Below are 16,896 nucleotides of genomic sequence, written 5' to 3' on the forward strand. Positions count from 1 at the left end.
TCTCTATCACCCTTTCCTTCCCCCCCCCCTCCATCTCTCATTCTCCCCCCCTCTCTGACACCCACCTCTCCCCTCCCTCTTACACACCCACCTCTCTCTTACAGCCCTCTCTCAAACTCCCCCCATTTATTTCTCTCCCACTCCATTACCCCCTCACCAAATACACATAGAATATGCCCCCTCTGCCAAATACACACACATACACACTAAGAACCCCCTCGACAAATACACACACAATAAGCCCCCCTCCCCAAATACACACACACAATAAGCCCCCTTTCCCAAATACACACACAGACGAGCCAGCCCCCCTCCCAAAATACACACACACACACACAATAAGCCCCCTCCTCAAATATATACACACACAGCCCCCGAAATACATAAATAAGCCCCCCTCCCCAAATACACACAATAAGCCCCCTCCCCAAACACACACACAAACACAATAAGCCCCCCTCTTCAAATCTACACACACACGCCCCCTTCCCAAATACACACACTAAGCCCCACTCCCCAAATACACACACACACACACAAGCCCCCTCCCCAAATACACACACAAACACACACAATAAGCCCCCCTCCCCAAATACACACACACACACACACACACACACACACACACACACAATAAGCCCCACTCTCCAAATACACACACACACACACACACACACACACAATAGGCCCCCCTCCCCAAATATACAAAAACACACACACAATAAACTCCAAATACAGACACAACAAGCACTCCTCCCCAAAATACACACACACACAATAGGCCCCCTTCCCAAAATACACACACACAATAAACATCCCTCCCCACATACATGTGAGGGTCAGTTGCAGGCTCCGCCCCTTTCAAGCTCCAGTCACCTGATTGGTTTCAGTCCTGTTCCTGTCAGCAGGTCAGCTCTGCGCCTGATTGGTTCACCCTGATATTTATGCTCAGCCTCTTCCACCAGTAAGTTGGCTGAGCATAGTCTCATGTGACGTGCGCTGGTTGCAAGCACTTCTGCCTTGTCTTGACTTGACTCCGCTGCTTTCTCCAACCCCCGACTTGGCTAGTGACCTCTATGATCCACACCTCTCAACTCTTCGACTTCGGCGTCTCCTTCTATTACTCTGCCCTCTCCTACCCTGACCTGGCTACCCACAACGACGAGTCCCGCATCTGGACGCAGCTTCGTGGCTCCAGGTTGGTGTATTGATATCCCTACCTCGGCTTCGCCGTTCCATCCTGTTTGTGACGAGCACCCATTACAATATACACATACAATAAGAAAATACACACTGTCACGGTAGACCAGACCTAATTCACGCCGAATATACTGGGCACTGATTGAACAGGACAAAATTATAAAATAAACTGAAGATTTATTCCCTTTCAGGCAAACACAACACTGTAACACAAATGACACTTAAAAATAACACTTACGGTAAAATAACAGGGTGAAGTATCCAAGAATAACGCTGGCTAGCAATTCTCCCTTGCTGGATTAGAGTCACGAACCACCAACTAGGAACAGCGCACACTCTACCACTCTACCACTGGGGTTGGGGCAACCTGCCTCTTTATAGGGTTTGAATTCCCATCACAAACAGGCAAGGAACTCTGGGAGGAAGCAGGAGTGCCCCCCCCCCCCCCCTTCCCCCAGCAACACCAAGTCTAGGGCTTAATGGCTGGCCATTGTCTAACCCATAGGAGAGGTTGATGGCAAATACTTAATGTTATCTGGCCCATCCCCACTCCTTATGGCTCTGCAGCTTGATAGTCCTGAATATCTCCAGACACCTTGGCAACAAAGCCACTGGATGCCTTTTGAAGTCAGGGACTCCCAAAGCTCCCAGCTCATCCTCAATGCACCTTTATCTGCAGGAACCTCACCTGATTGAATCAGAGGTCCCTCCATACAAATGTAACTCACATGCAAATCCCATTACAAGTCTGCTATCTGAGAAATTAGTTCATACAGTCACATAACCCCCTGAACACTTTGCAGTGCTGACTCCCAAATTACATCACAGTGCTTACCCATAGATCACAAAACACTTTACCTAATTTGCCTGCTTAACTAGACTTGGGAATTGAATTCACAGGGAATAAAAGTGCTTTGGAATACACATACAAAGGGGTCTATGCACTAAGCTGTGAGAAGTCGTTTTAAGAGCGCAAAGTGCTCTTAGAACGTGATGTTCTGCCGAGCGCGATTCAAAGAGCCGCTCTAACAGGCACTTTGCGCTCTAAAATTGATTTTTTTTCATGAAATTTTTCAAAGTCCAACTTTGCTCGTACGATCAGCTGTTTGCGCTGAATTCTGCCCTTCTGCGGGATTCACTAAGCTACGCAAACTTATCGTACTTGAAAGTTGCGCTGAAAAAAGCTCACCAGCTAAAGGCAGGTGATAAAAAAAGCAGGACTTAGAAAAATGTCTTTGTTTATATTTTTGCAGGCGCAACACCCGGGGGTCCCGCAGGTGTCCGGGGGTCCCGTGGGTGTCCCCAGCTGACCAAGCGGGGATCCGGGGGTCCCCGTGGCCGTCCCAGGGTCCCCGCGGGTGTCACGGGGACCCCGCGGGCCTGCGGTACCAATGTTGTGCCTCCAAAAAACAAACAATATTTATTACTAAATACACCCCCCTCCCCCCGCCCCCTAACACATACAATACAGTAATGAGCAAAATTACTATTATCCACATATGGATAATAATGCATTTGCCCTTTTTAAATACATTAATCACAATAAATACAGTAACTACATATTACACTTACCTTTTCCAGGCATCCACGATGAAGGCCGTCTTCATCCTCATCTTCATCCTGCCCATGTCCCCACCGATGCTGCAAAACATACAAAAGAATAAATATAGCCAATGTAATGTCACCTAACCCCTTAATCACCTTAGCGGTCATTAACCGCTATAGTCAGTAAGGGGTTAACCCACCCTCACCCACCACTCGGGAGGCCTATACACCCTCCCCCACTACACCCCTACCTGTGAGGCCTAACCACCCACTACCCACAGGGAGGCCTACCCAGCCTGGCTTGGGGACAATACCCACTTCCCCCACCCCTGTTAAACACAATAAACAGCACTATATTTAATAAATAATACATAACCCACCCCCTGTGCCCCCCCATAAATACCTGATTTATTCTTTTACATACAGGATTAATACCCCAGGCCCACGAGAGTCCCCGGTGGCCCTGACGGGTGTCCGTAAGCCTCACAGTGGCCCAGCAAAAGGTTTCAAACAGGGTCTGGAGGCCTACGGGTGGTCCCCGCCAGGCGCCGTGGTCCACCAGGTGGTATCCGTGGGTCACCGTGGGCCCCAAATGGGGTCTCCACGGGTAGGCCCACGGGTGTCTGGGGGCCCCAGGTTAGACCCACAGATTAAAAAATATATAAGTGCGCAACTACAATCAATTGAGGTGTAGTGATAAGGTGATGTAATTAATAGGTGACCTTTGATTAAATTGAAGTATAAGGAGCGTCTGCAGCTGTGGCACCAGGGATGGCTCTGGTCCCCCCTAATAGCAAACAAAAATACAAAAAACACAGCACACAACGCTCATAGTGCATTAAAAGGTTTTTTTAGTAACCAAAAAAGAAGGTAAGTATTGTGCGTACATTTAAATAAACAAAAACAAGCATTTCTGGGTTAATGTTACCCAAACACCAACGGACACCAGTGACGGTCTCGTGGCTCTCTCCTTCTCAATCCCACAGCCTCGGGGTAGGGCCTGGGTGGTCTCCGATCGGGTAAGTGTTAGTCCAGCCCTCAGCCTCGAAGTAGGGCTTTTACGGTCTCCGGTTTGGTGAACAGCAGTCCAGACAAATCTCCGTCCAGATTGGTAGTGCCCCTCACTGTAAAAAGTCTCAATAGCAGCGGAGCAGCGGAGCAGCGGAGCAGCGGAGCAGCGGAGCGCACGCTGTTAGGCGTCTCGATCAAACTCTACTATCGCGGTTGTATGACGTCACAGACCCGGAAGTGTTTGATCGAGACGCCTAACAGCGTGCGCTCCGCTGCTCCGCTGCTATTGAGACTTTTTACAGTGAGGGGCACTACCAATCTGGACGGAGATTTGTCTGGACTGCTGTTCACCAAACCGGAGACCGTAAAAGCCCTACCTCGAGGCTGAGGGCTGGACTAACACCTACCCGATCGGAGACCACCCAGCCCCTACCCCGAGGCTGTGGGATTGAGAAGGAGAGAGCCACGAGACCATCACTGGCGTCCGTTGGTGTTTGGGTAACATTAACCCTGAAATGCTTGTTTTTGTTTATTTAAATGTACGCACAATACTTACCTTCTTTTTTGGTTACTAAAAAAACCTTTTAATGCACTATGAGCGTTGAGCGCTGTGTTTTTTGTATTTTTGTAGACCCACAGATGTCTGAGGGGCCTCGGGTGGTTTTAAATGTAATACCGGCCACCGGTTCTTCCCCGCAAGTGTCCCCCGTGGACCCGCCAGCCTGGTTCCCGTGAGCGTCCGAGGAGACCTCAGGTGGTCTCCAGAAGTCCCCCAGACCTAAGGAACCAACTCTGTATGTAAAAAAAATAAACCTGTCCTACACATTGAAATAAATAAATACCACAAAACACACACACACATACACATAAACATACAGTACAGTAATGTGCAAAATAACTATTATCCAGATATGGATAATAGATTATTTACCCATTCTGAAACACATAAAACAGAATAAATAAAGTAAATAAAGTAAGTTCTACTTACCCCCTGGCAATGGTTCCCATGAGGATCTGGGGGCCACACAGGTGTCCGGTATTACCTCCGATTTTATACCGGACAGGCAACGGAATTACCGGCCTGTCCGGGTGAAAACCGGACACCTGGCAACCCTAACAGTATATATGAAGTTTATTATTTTGCCTCTAAGAATAAAGATTAGGAACTGCTAAGAGATCTCTGTCCGGGGGCTTTACTTCTACTGAAAGCATACAAAGGATGTACATAGGATGAACATTTTTTTTTCAATTTCAGGAAGCACATTAAACAAATTTCAAAGTTGGACCAGGTCTCTAGAAAAGAATTTGTTTTGAAAAGTAAACTCCCATGATTCTTTCGAGTTCTTTTGTAGTGGCTAAATCAACGCATGCGTGTTGTTCTTCAAATCAATAAACCCAGACCTCTCTGACTTTATATTACGCGATCCAACCCTTGCCATACACTGTTACATGGACCTATTATTGTACTCCATATGTAAAAACACTCAAAAACACCACAAAGTGAAACAAAAAAACATATTGTAGTCAAATCCAATGTCTAACAACTATTTCAATAAATTAACTCTATGTTATCACTAAGCAAGTATTATAAGATGTATGTAATGTTGTTATAATAATCTTATGGCGATATGGAAAAGAGGTATATAATACCCTCTCAACAGATCTGTTAACCCTATATCTAGGGACAGGATGTTTAATCCCCTAATAACTATGGTGTAACTCAATTTTTTTTTAATAAACAACACTTTTACATATAGATATATTCTATGTCAATATATGTCAATATTATCAGGAGCAGACAATCATGTCATAAATGAATGCCTTACACGTAAGGGTAAAAGGCTGAAAATAAACCATTAATAGACGGAGGACAACCATAACAGTATGGCGATACTAGCAGACCACCAATGAGAACAAACAACATGAACTCAAGGACTTGACACCACCAAGGATCTCAAAGAGGAAGACAGGGGAAATGACACACCCAGGAGGGAAATAGTACACTGGATGAGACAGAGCCAGCCGGTGTGCTAACATTCTATATTCAGAGGAATGAGCATGCAGTACACATGCGTAACTACCTAGAGCGTGGGTGCAGGACCTGAGCACCAAAACACAACGATTGTGAAGAAGCACTTAGAAGGAGTTGGTTCAATTTTGTTCTTTTACGAAAGCGCATTAAAACTATTGTTCACTATGATAGAAAACTGCATTCATTTTTACACCTCTAAATTTCTATAACAGTAATATTGCCCTGGATGCATAGCTTTGATGTAGGATGGGGAACCTCATCATGTACTAACACAGCAGTTCCTCATAGGTAAAACTATAGTCTAGCGTGCTTTCAAAACCTTACAGGTCTCGTTTATGAAGAGGCCTGGGAGGTTGGTAAAGCTCTGTACATTACGGTATGTTTGAATCTGCTAATACCTCTCATGTTGGTGCATTACAATAAACAACAAAAACACTACAGGATACCCCGCAATAACATACGCAATGGGTCCAGAGCATGTAAAGGGAAATGTACTAAAAAAGTGAAGCACTACCTTTTTTTCACTTATCGATGCTTCGGTACAGGTAGGGAGCCGGTATTGCTGTTCAGGACGTGCTGACAGGCGCATGCGTGACCTGCCATTTGCCTATTGGGCGAGGGGAATCAGCACATCACTACTACGGCAGTCTGTAGGGCAGAATAAGTGACAGTACCAGCGAAGCGAGCATACGGACACAGGGATATGGTGCTATTGTAAATATGTCCTTACTCGCGAGTGTACTTAGAGTGAGTGTCCTTAAACCGGGGTATGCCTGTACTTTAGGAGCATCAAATTAAATATTAATTATAGACAACCTAAAAGGCAAAATCAACAATATTTTTGAGTATCCTAGATTATGCCTTGTTCCATATAGTGATCCAGCAGACGATAACACAAGCACCTAATAGCACAGTCAAATTATTATTACTTAAATGAGATGAAGTAGCAGCCACTTTAGAAGCTACTACAACAGCATACAGGTGTAAGGTAATAAGAGATCACCAAAGATGGCTCATCATAGCAGCAATTCATTATGTTTTCTTTGCTTTTTTTCGTTTACTTTTTTCCCTGGGAAGTCAAAAAGGATAATATGGTCACGTGCAGCGTTGCTGTTGTGAAGGAGAATGATGGGCTTCATATTCATGTTCTCAGTATGAATGGCATTATCAGTATATTTTATTCCCCCAAACTGCCAAGAAGAACAGGTGAAATACTTGGTTAACTAGAGGGTCAACTAGCAGTAGGATAGCCCTGGGGAGGATCCCTGGGTTCAGGTAAAGCCAGGCTTTTCCTTGTGGTCCTTGGACTCTGCTTCGGCTAATTTCATACTAGTTGCTTAGGCAGCTAAGAGCAATTTTTCACACTGAGCCTTAATTGGAAGTTAAGGTAATGTAAATATATATGGTACAGACTTGTGCCAGATTTCTCATTTGAATACATATTTAGTAATGGTAAGCGCTAAATCCAGCAAATATGTTGAATAGCAAATGTTTGGTAAAAAGACATATATTTGTCATTAATATCCATTGTGAGTGACTGGCTGTCATGGGAGAGGGGGTTGGGCCCGGTATTAAAGGGGTTAAGGTTAACTCAGTGTTTAAAGCCCTTTGTTCCATGTTCCCGCCTTTTCAGGCTCCATTTTGCAGTTTCCCATAGGTCGCCATTGCAGCTCCATTGAAACCTATGGCGAATCCGGCGGTTTGGGCCGTTTCCATCGAAGACCAGCAGGTGGCGTCCGAGAGGAGGAGCGGCGGTTTCCCATTGTAAGTCAATGGAGCCATTGACTTCAATGGGGATTCCTCGACGCCGACCTCCAGGAACGGGTTGGCAGCCATCCAAACCGCAGACCGCAAAAGCGGATACATTTTCTTAAAGAGAGCTTTTATCACTACTAGTTCAAGGTCAACTACAATTGGCATGGGAACCTTAGGTTCTAGGGCACCCAGAAATAAAATTATTTTTGCCCCTTGCTCCTAGGCACCCCCACACTCGACCACCACCGGGTCCGAGAATCCAGGACCCCCAGAAAGGGTCGCGCTCACCATGCGGGTCGTGCCATTGACTCCAATGGCGGAGGGAAGAGCAGCGCGAGAAAACGGCTACGTCCGAAAGAGTCAAATATGTAAGCCCATAGCTCCGGTTCTGGGGGGACCAGAGGGCTGGGATTTGGGTCGCATGTAGTCACTGTTCCGGCATGACTGCATGGCCATGTCCAGCCCTCTCCGACCCACCAGACGAAGTATGGGCATCTATAAAGAATTGTGATTTTCCCCATAGACTTCAATGGCGGCGTTATTCCATTGAAAGCCTATAGTGGACGAGCCCTATAGACTTCAATGGCGGAGTTGCCCCATTGAAAGACTATAGCGGCGGGGCCCATTGACTTCAACGGCGGAGTTGCTCCATTAGAAGCCTATAGCGGCGGAGCCCGTTGATTTCAATGGGAAAGAGTGAAAAGCAGAGATTCATTTTCAGAGTGGAGAATCCAGTATTAAAGTAATAAGAGTTTTAAACAGTATTTGTGTATCTCCGGTCTGGAAGGTCACAGCGAGCTGAAACTTGGCCACCATGGAGAGTCACCTCTGGCATGAGGGACTGGCCAGTTTCAACTTGCTCGGCCCAACAGAACGGATTATTTTAATATGTCTTGTTATTAAAAACTAGATTGTATTTCAAAGCGGGGATAAAAGCCTGCGAAGATTTCTGAATCTGTGGAATGTAAATGCTCAGAGGGGCAACCTATTGTCTACAACAGACCCCCTGATCAAAGGCTCAGCCACCCTAGCTGTATACATTAGAGCGGAGAAATGCAGGGCTTGAGTGGTCTGTAAGTGCTATAACTCACACCTACAGACAAAGATTTTCCTGACCCGATCCAGGTCTGGTAGACTTGTCGGCGCCCTGACTTTTGTGTGGGGCTAAAGAAATGAGACCCCCAGGGCCTGAAGGACGCATGTGCCAACTAGCTGGGGGGCATGGGTTATCAATGTTCCCACGTTAGAAATTGGGTGCAAGTAATTGTTCTCCAATGGCCTGCACTCAATGATAGGTATAGGACTGGAATTGCATATAAACTGGTGTCAGCCCTATATCCTTTGTCTTCATTTTACCAACTACTTGATGCCTGATTGCTGTTGAATTGCTAATCCTGTTTTCCTGATTACTTCTTCATTCCAATCCCTAATAAGTGTATTTCTTGTCTGTTATTTGTACTATCCTGTGTGTTCACCTTCTTTAAGGAATAAATTCTCTTTATTATATCTAAGTCGTGTTCAGTTCAACCCAGTTATTTGGTGTATATTATAACCTATCACTAGCTACCGTGACAGGCTTATAATAAAACTGGTGGCAGCGGTGGGATGATGAAGTAATCAGGACACAGGATTAGCAATTCATCAGGCATCAAATAGTTGGTAAACTTGAAGTCACGAAAACACGAACAACTGAATATAGGATTGACACACTGGTTTATATGCAATTCCAGTCCTATACCTTATCATTGAGTGCAGGCCATTGGAGAACAATTACCTGCACCCAATCTCTCCTTGCCACCTCACCTGAGGGGCACCTTAATATCCGCCCACTGGGTGGATATTATTCTAATCAGGGGCTTATTTCCCTTACCCCCCACCCACAAGCTTGGCGTCTTAAAGTCTGGCTTTGCCAGGATACCCTTTGTCCAAAGTGTGAAGTACAACACTTAATATCAAGTACCCATGTCCTGCATTCCTTTGTGCTCGCCTACACAAGCAGGGTGGGGGAGTCTTTGATCAGGAGTTTATGATAGACCACTTGACTCCCAACTTGACCATTTACATAACATATGGGCTCTGAGTTTTTATACCAGACCCAAAATACAATTCACTCTTTAATATCTTCACATATTAAAATAATCCGTTCTGCTGGGCCCAGTGGGCTGAAACTGGCAGTTCCTCATGCCGGAGGTGACTCTCCATGGTGGCCAAGTTTCAGCTCTCTGCGACCCCCAGAACCGGAGATACCAAAAAACAAGTTAAAATTCTTATTACTTTAATGCAGGATTCTCCGCTCTAAAAATTAATCTCTGCTTTTCACTCTTTCCCATTGAAATCAATGGGCTCCGCCGCTATAGGCTTCAATGGAGCAACTCCGCCGTTGAAGTCAATGGGCTTCGCCGCTATAGACTTTCAATGGAGCAACTCCGCCATTGAAGTCTATAGGAAAACCACAGTTCCTTACATTTGCCCATACTCCATCTGGTTGTTTGGAGAGGACTGGAAATGGCCATGCAGTCATGCCGGAGCAGTGACTACATGCGACTCAAATCCCAGCTCTCTGGTCCTCGCAGAACCGGAGATATGGACTTACACATTCTACAGTTTCGGACTTAGCCGTTTTAACGCCACACGGCTTTTCCCCTATTGGAATCAATGGCCGGCGCCGCCATAGGGAATGCATGGGCGAGCGCCGCCATGGGATTCAATATGACCTCCGCTCCGCCATTAGAGTCAATGGCGCGACCCTCTTTGTGAGCTCGACCCTTTACGGGGGTCCCTCATCTTTACGGGGGTCCCTCATTCTCGGACCCGGTGGGGGTCGTGTGTGGGGGTTCCTAGGGGCTAGGGGCCTGAAAAGGCGGGAACATGGAACAAAGGGCTATAAACACTGAGTTAACCTTAACCCTTTCCCTGTGCCTGTGCTCGCCACAAACTGGGGCCGGACCGCGGGGCTGAGGTTGGGTTATGAAATCACCGACCTTAGACCGCGCAGACTGGTCCGGAGTGCGAAGTTCATAATCAAACAGGCCGGGTTCAGGACTGGAGAGGTCAGCGTAGTCGTTGGACGAGCCAAAGTCGGGGTAGGAGAAGACAGGACAGTCGATGGCCGAACCAGGGTCGGGATAGAAGACATCCGGGTAGTCGTATTTGTAGCAAGGAATCAGCAACAGGAAATCAAGCAGGTCCTCCTGCTTCAGCTTAGTAGCTGCGGGGCGGGAGCGCGGTCTGCATGAGTGGTGTCGACGGCCCATGATACCGGTCTCAGCGAGGAGAAAGCTGACCAGAGTTCAGCAGAGAGAAGGCTGACCGGAGAGGGCACACCGCCAAATAGCACTGGAAAACCAATGCTTCAGCGCAGGAGTTCAAGCTCGCCTCTGCGAATGGAGAAAGAGCAGCAGGCCAAGGGGTCCAAACAGCAAACTCTGCTAAGGGTAGAAGCAGCAGGTTGCGGGCTCCAGGGAGATAGCACACAGCAGGTCTCCGGGGTGCTTCAGCGCGGAAGCTTAAGCTGGCCTCTGCGAAGGGAGAAAGAGCAGCAGGCCACGGGGTCCAAACAGCAACCTCTGCTAAGGGTAGAAGCAGCAGGTTACAGGGAAAGCAGGAACTAATGCTGGAACACAATACACAGAGATTAGTACTAGAGATAACAAGCCAGGGGCTTGTGGCAGAACACGGTTAACATCCAAGAAGGGGTATGCTCGACAGAGAGGGATTGTGGGGAATGCAGTATTTAAAGGCCAGCGGGCCAATCCCCGGGGGAGGGTGTAAGGGCACTGCTCCAATGACTGATTACAAGGCTAGGTTGCAGTGATAGCCCACACAGCTGCTGTTGAAAGAGGAAATTAGTGAGAACAACAGCACCCTGCAAGGCTACGAGAAAAGCCAGGAGTGCATTCCTGACAATGTCATAGGACAAGCTTTTAAGAGTTGTCCTCTCTTCCTCGGGTCAGCAATACTTATATACAAAGGTTTCTATGACTTATATAGCCTGGCCTTCGGCAGCTATGTATTCTTCTGGGCCTTTCCTCTGTCAGTCCTGTTAGAACAGGCAGTGGAAAGGTTAATTCCTTCAGTTGGCCTGTTTTGCATTTGAGCTCTGAGTATGTAGCAATATTCAGAGGCAGGCCTAAGCAACATTTGGATCTTGGTGGATATGGGTTGGAACACCCCCTCATGTGTGTGTGAGCCAATCTGTATCCAGCTTTGAGTTGTAATGATTAAAAGCTAGAGACACTCCCTGAGGATATTCAAATTCAGACATATTCCCAAATTCAGTTAGTGATCAGTTAGTCTAGAGAGAGCTTAGAGAGATAAGAAGCCAAGAAGAGGTCTTCCCCTCTTGCCTCACCTGGGCAAGGAGGGGGGAATTTAAGCTGCCATGAGCAGAGAGGCAGAGATTACACCATGCCTGTGATATCATGCTGTCTGCTGTCTGCACATCTATGCTGAATAAAGATCCACAGAAAAGAAGCTGCTGTGTGTGTCCCTGTTCCTGTGTATGGAGAATGGAGTGTCATTGGGGGTCTCTCCTCTGGAGACCCCAGGGGATCCCTGCTGGCTGGAGGCGCTGTGCACCCTGAGAGAACAAGGTAACCTGTCCCACAACACACCTCCTGTCCCTGTCCTGGGTTCTCCCCACAACACCGCGGAGCACTCAGCCCTCCTGTTTACCAGCAGGTCTCAGCACCCAGACCACTCAGAGTGACCAGATATAGTGTACCCCACAATATCATGTTGGGTGGGGTACCATAGAAGGGTTACACTTAGATGCTCCATCAACAATACGGAAGAAAACAGGAATTAGAATGGCAAAAATGCACAATACTCCAAACCCTGCAATTGCAAAGCCGTGCAAATACCAACACACTGGAAAAAGATATGCAAACTCTGCACAAGAGACTACAGTGGAACTTAATCAAGAAGAAACAGAAGAAACTACAACTCCTCTCTCAGTATGACTGCAGACCATGGACACAACATAAGGGATTTCAAACCAACAAAAAGCAGGACAACTACTTAGAACTAGAAAACCCAGCTGACGTTTCAAGACAGATACACAACCTCAACCTAGAAGAACGCACAGCCTGCGAGGGAGTTATAAACCTGTCTGATTATAAACTCTCAAAACCTGAGATCTCAGTTCTCTCCAAGGGACTAACATTCTGTCCCACCACCAAACAGGACCAAATCCAATTATACTCAGACCTAGAAGAATTCTTCAGGAGACTACGACTGAAAGAATATTTCCACAAAACAGAGAGCACTCCCATAATGACGGAGTACAACAACAACAACAACAAGAACACCTACTTCATACCAGCAACATGACGCAACGTCAAACTAGACGGCTCCATACAGAGCTTCAGATCGCGAGTTTCCTGACTAGCATCAGCACAGCAGAAAAAACAATGTACAACCTATCCCACATGGAGAGATCTGTAATCAAGGAACTGCGAAACAACCACAACATAACCATCAAACCAGCAGATAAAGGAGGTGCAGTGGTGCTTATGAACAAAAATAAATACATAGAAGGCAACAGACAACTCACAAACAACACCTACTACAAGAAACTCATTCATGATCCAACCAAGTGTAGCCGGGACCCCGTTTTGCCCCAATTGGATGAAGGGGAGGTGCACCTAGGGAACTCTCCGATATGGAGGTTCCGCGCAAGTGGGACCCGCCATGCTAGGTTGGCGCCAGCGCAGAATTGGTCCAGCCGGAGGTTGCGTATGCACAAGGCAGGGACAAAAAGCCCGCGAAGGAGGAAAGCTAGGGGAGGAGGGGAGTTAGGGGACTAGGGTCCCAGCAGCCCCCGCGTTTCCCCGTGACGCGTCAGAACCAATCAGGTACAGGAGGAGGGAGGAAAAGGAAGTGGAGGGGCGCACAAGTGTTCAGAGCTAGCTGACGGAGGAAGGAGAAGGAGCTCCGGTGTCGGGAGGCTGCCGCCCCTACCTAGGCCGCATGCCCCAGGCCCAGTTAGACCCTGAGCCCCAGTAGCGTGCAGCTGAGCTAGGGACTGGCCATAGTCAGGTTCTGGATTCCCATACTGTGTTACGAGTCATACCAGGACAGTTCTATATCCGCGGGAGGCCTGGGACCAGGCCCCGCCACTATTCGCAGTGTGTCTGGGTGGGATCGCCCCGGACATCTGCGGGTGACGTCATCTACGCCCTCGCCGATCCTTTGTGAAGATAGTTGCAGAACCGGGTACAGGAGTACCCGGCAGGTAAAACGTCAAGTGCACCAACGGTACCATTCTCACTCCGGGACACGATGGCTGCGCAGTCACACACTTATACACCCACTGACTCACTTTAAGGGGGGGGTGGGGAACGTACTCCAAGGGGGAGCTGGACATGGGGTGGGATTACCCGGTGGAGGGAGAGTGAGCGTTCCAAGGATGCTGGTAGTAGTGTCTCCTCTAGAGAGGGGCACCTGTAATTACGTTACTGGCTGCATAAGTAAAACATCTTGGTTACGGTATTGCTGTGCGTGTGTGTGTTCATGTACATAAGTTCCTGCGAAGACCCACTTCCCCTAGGGCGGAAGCTATCGAAGGTGGAGGCGCTGCACCAAGTCATAGGTATTGTGAGCACCCCAGGCTCTCCGTGGCAGAGGCTTAGGCCCTGTGAGCCTACAGGTTATACAGCACATGGTAGTGGTCTGTGTTCGATAGGAACCAGGGCTACACAAGGAATATACAAAGCAACTCATGAATCTCATCAAGTCATTCCCTAACCTCATGCAACAACAATTGAAGCAACTAAGACCTGACAACCCAGGAGTTGGGATCTTCTACATGCTTCCCAAAATTCACAAACCAGGAAACACCGGCAGACCTATTCTAAGAGGTATGGATACACTCACTGAAAAAATATCAGGCTTAGTGGAGAATATCCTCAAACCTCTAGTCAAATGCACCAACAGCTTCATACAAGATACCACAAATTTTCTCAATAACCTTAACAACATCAACCAACTACCATCCAACACACTGCTAGTTACCATGGATGTAGAATCCCTTTACAGCAACATCCCCCACAAGGATGGTATCGAGGCATGCCTGCAATTCCTTACAACATCTCCCCTGGATCAGAAATACAGCGCTGATGTAATTACCAAACTGATAGAATACATCCTCACACACAACTACTTCAGCTTCAAAAAGGAAATGTACCTACAACTAATGGGTACCAAGATGGCACCGCAATATGCCAATCTTTTCATGGCAAATCTTGAACAAAGATTCCTAACTACATGCCCCCACAAACCCTACAAATACTACAGATACATTGATGACCTGTTTATAATATGGACAGAGGGTGAAGGAAATCTACAACAATTCCATGAGTCACTGAACTCATTCCGTCCATCAATTAAACTCAAAATGGATTATTCTGAAAACCTAGTAAACTTTCTAGACACAACAGTAACACTGAAAGATGGCAAACTACACACATCTGTATACAAGAAACCTACAGACAGATGCTGTTACCTCCACAACTCCAGCTTCCATCCCACACATACAAAACAAGGTATCATACTGTAACGCTTACGTAAGCCCATAAGCTAGACCTGACCCCGGCACTGAAGTGGGAAGGATTATGCCACACACCCACAGCAGCGGGGGCGTGCCCAGAAGGTGGATTGTAAGCGTTGCTGGGTCTGGGTAGGAGAGAAGAGGTTAATCCAATACTTGCCGGGGTCCGGTGTTGGAGAGGTACACGTAGTAGTAGTCTGTAAGCCAAGGGTCTGGGATTGGAGAGGTACTCATAGTTGAAGTCCGTAAGCCAGGGGTCAAGAGCCAGAGAGAATCCACAACAAGCCGGGACGGTACACGTAGGGTTAACTGCAAGAGTACTAGACAAGACAGGACTAGACACAGCAGGCACACGCAAAGGCTACACTTGATTATGCTCAGCAATGAGACTGAGCACTGGCTGGGTCTTTACATAGGAAGTGACCAATGACTTGGGAGGCGGAGTGGAGGCGCTGCCTCAGCAGAAGCTGGGATAGGTGCAGGCAGACAAGGGGCTCGTTAGTAGCTTGACACGCATCTGGAGATCGTTGCGCGGAGGAGGAGGCGCGAACGAGGGGGCGGAGCTATGCTCCATGACACTCTGGAAGAGGAGCGGGTGCACGCGCGTTCTGTAAGCAGAGCAGGGGTGCGCGCACCAGCGGGGGGAAGAGAGGAGGCAGCAGCAGCTGCAGTACTAGAAGTATTCCTCACACATACACAGCCAGGCTATAAGATTCCACCACATATGCTCTGACACTGAAGACAGAAACAGGCATCTCACAACCCTGACCGAATCGTTCAGACAGAAGGGATACAAACCAAAGACCATTGCCAGAACTATTACATCTGCACTAAAAACCCCACGAGAACACCTACTACAATACAGACAGAGAGAACATACCACACGCACACCACTAGTGGCCACATACAACCCTATCTTAGAGGGAATATGAAAAATAATCAAAGATCTGCAATCCATGCTAGAAGAGCATGTGAAATTAAAAGAAATCTTTCCCAAACCTCCCATTCTTGCGTTCCGGCAACCACCAAACCTCAAACAGAAATTAGTCAACAGAAAACTTCACAATGCTGCAAACTCTGCTTGATAAAGCACCTCGTTGTGTGAAACGTGTTGGAGGGTCTTTACCTCCTTGTTTGCTATGTCTGACTGACAATAAATTTATTTTTTACTTTTGATACACCTGTGTCCCTGGGCAGTGCGCTGCTTTGCGCATTCTTTTGCATATTTTGGATCGTTTGGAACTTAATCAGCGGCTGGACAGGCCCCCAGAAATCCAGTGGGCTCTAGGAGTGGGTAAGATCTTCAAAGATATACTGTATTATTATGGATCCTCATTACTACAAACTGGGGTGAGTGCTGGACTTTATCATATTTATTTCCAATGAGGTACAGCGAAGTGTGTTATACATAATTTTTTCTGTTGTCTTCAGGAGATTCATGCTTTCAGTGGCTTTAGTAACTCACCCAGTAGTTTACCCACTCCATTGTTTGAGTCTTCACTGTTTTTACATGATTGATGAACATATATAAGATTCCAGGACTGTTAGAGCACCCATCACATCTCTATACACAACAATGGAAAACTCAATGTTAAAGGATCATACAGTTGCACATCCAGGAACGTGGTTTATATGATTCAATGCAACAAATGTGACCAAGGATGCTACATTGAGGAAACGAGACAAAAAATTCAAGGAAGAATGAATATGCACAGACACACCATACTCCATCACGAAGAAGGAAGATCCTGCTCACCAGTGGGACATCCTTTCTCACTACCAGATCATTCCATAAATGATTTAA

This window comes from Ascaphus truei, chromosome 2 (assembly GCF_040206685.1).
Source record: "Ascaphus truei isolate aAscTru1 chromosome 2, aAscTru1.hap1, whole genome shotgun sequence".
NCBI lineage: Eukaryota > Metazoa > Chordata > Amphibia > Anura > Ascaphidae > Ascaphus > Ascaphus truei.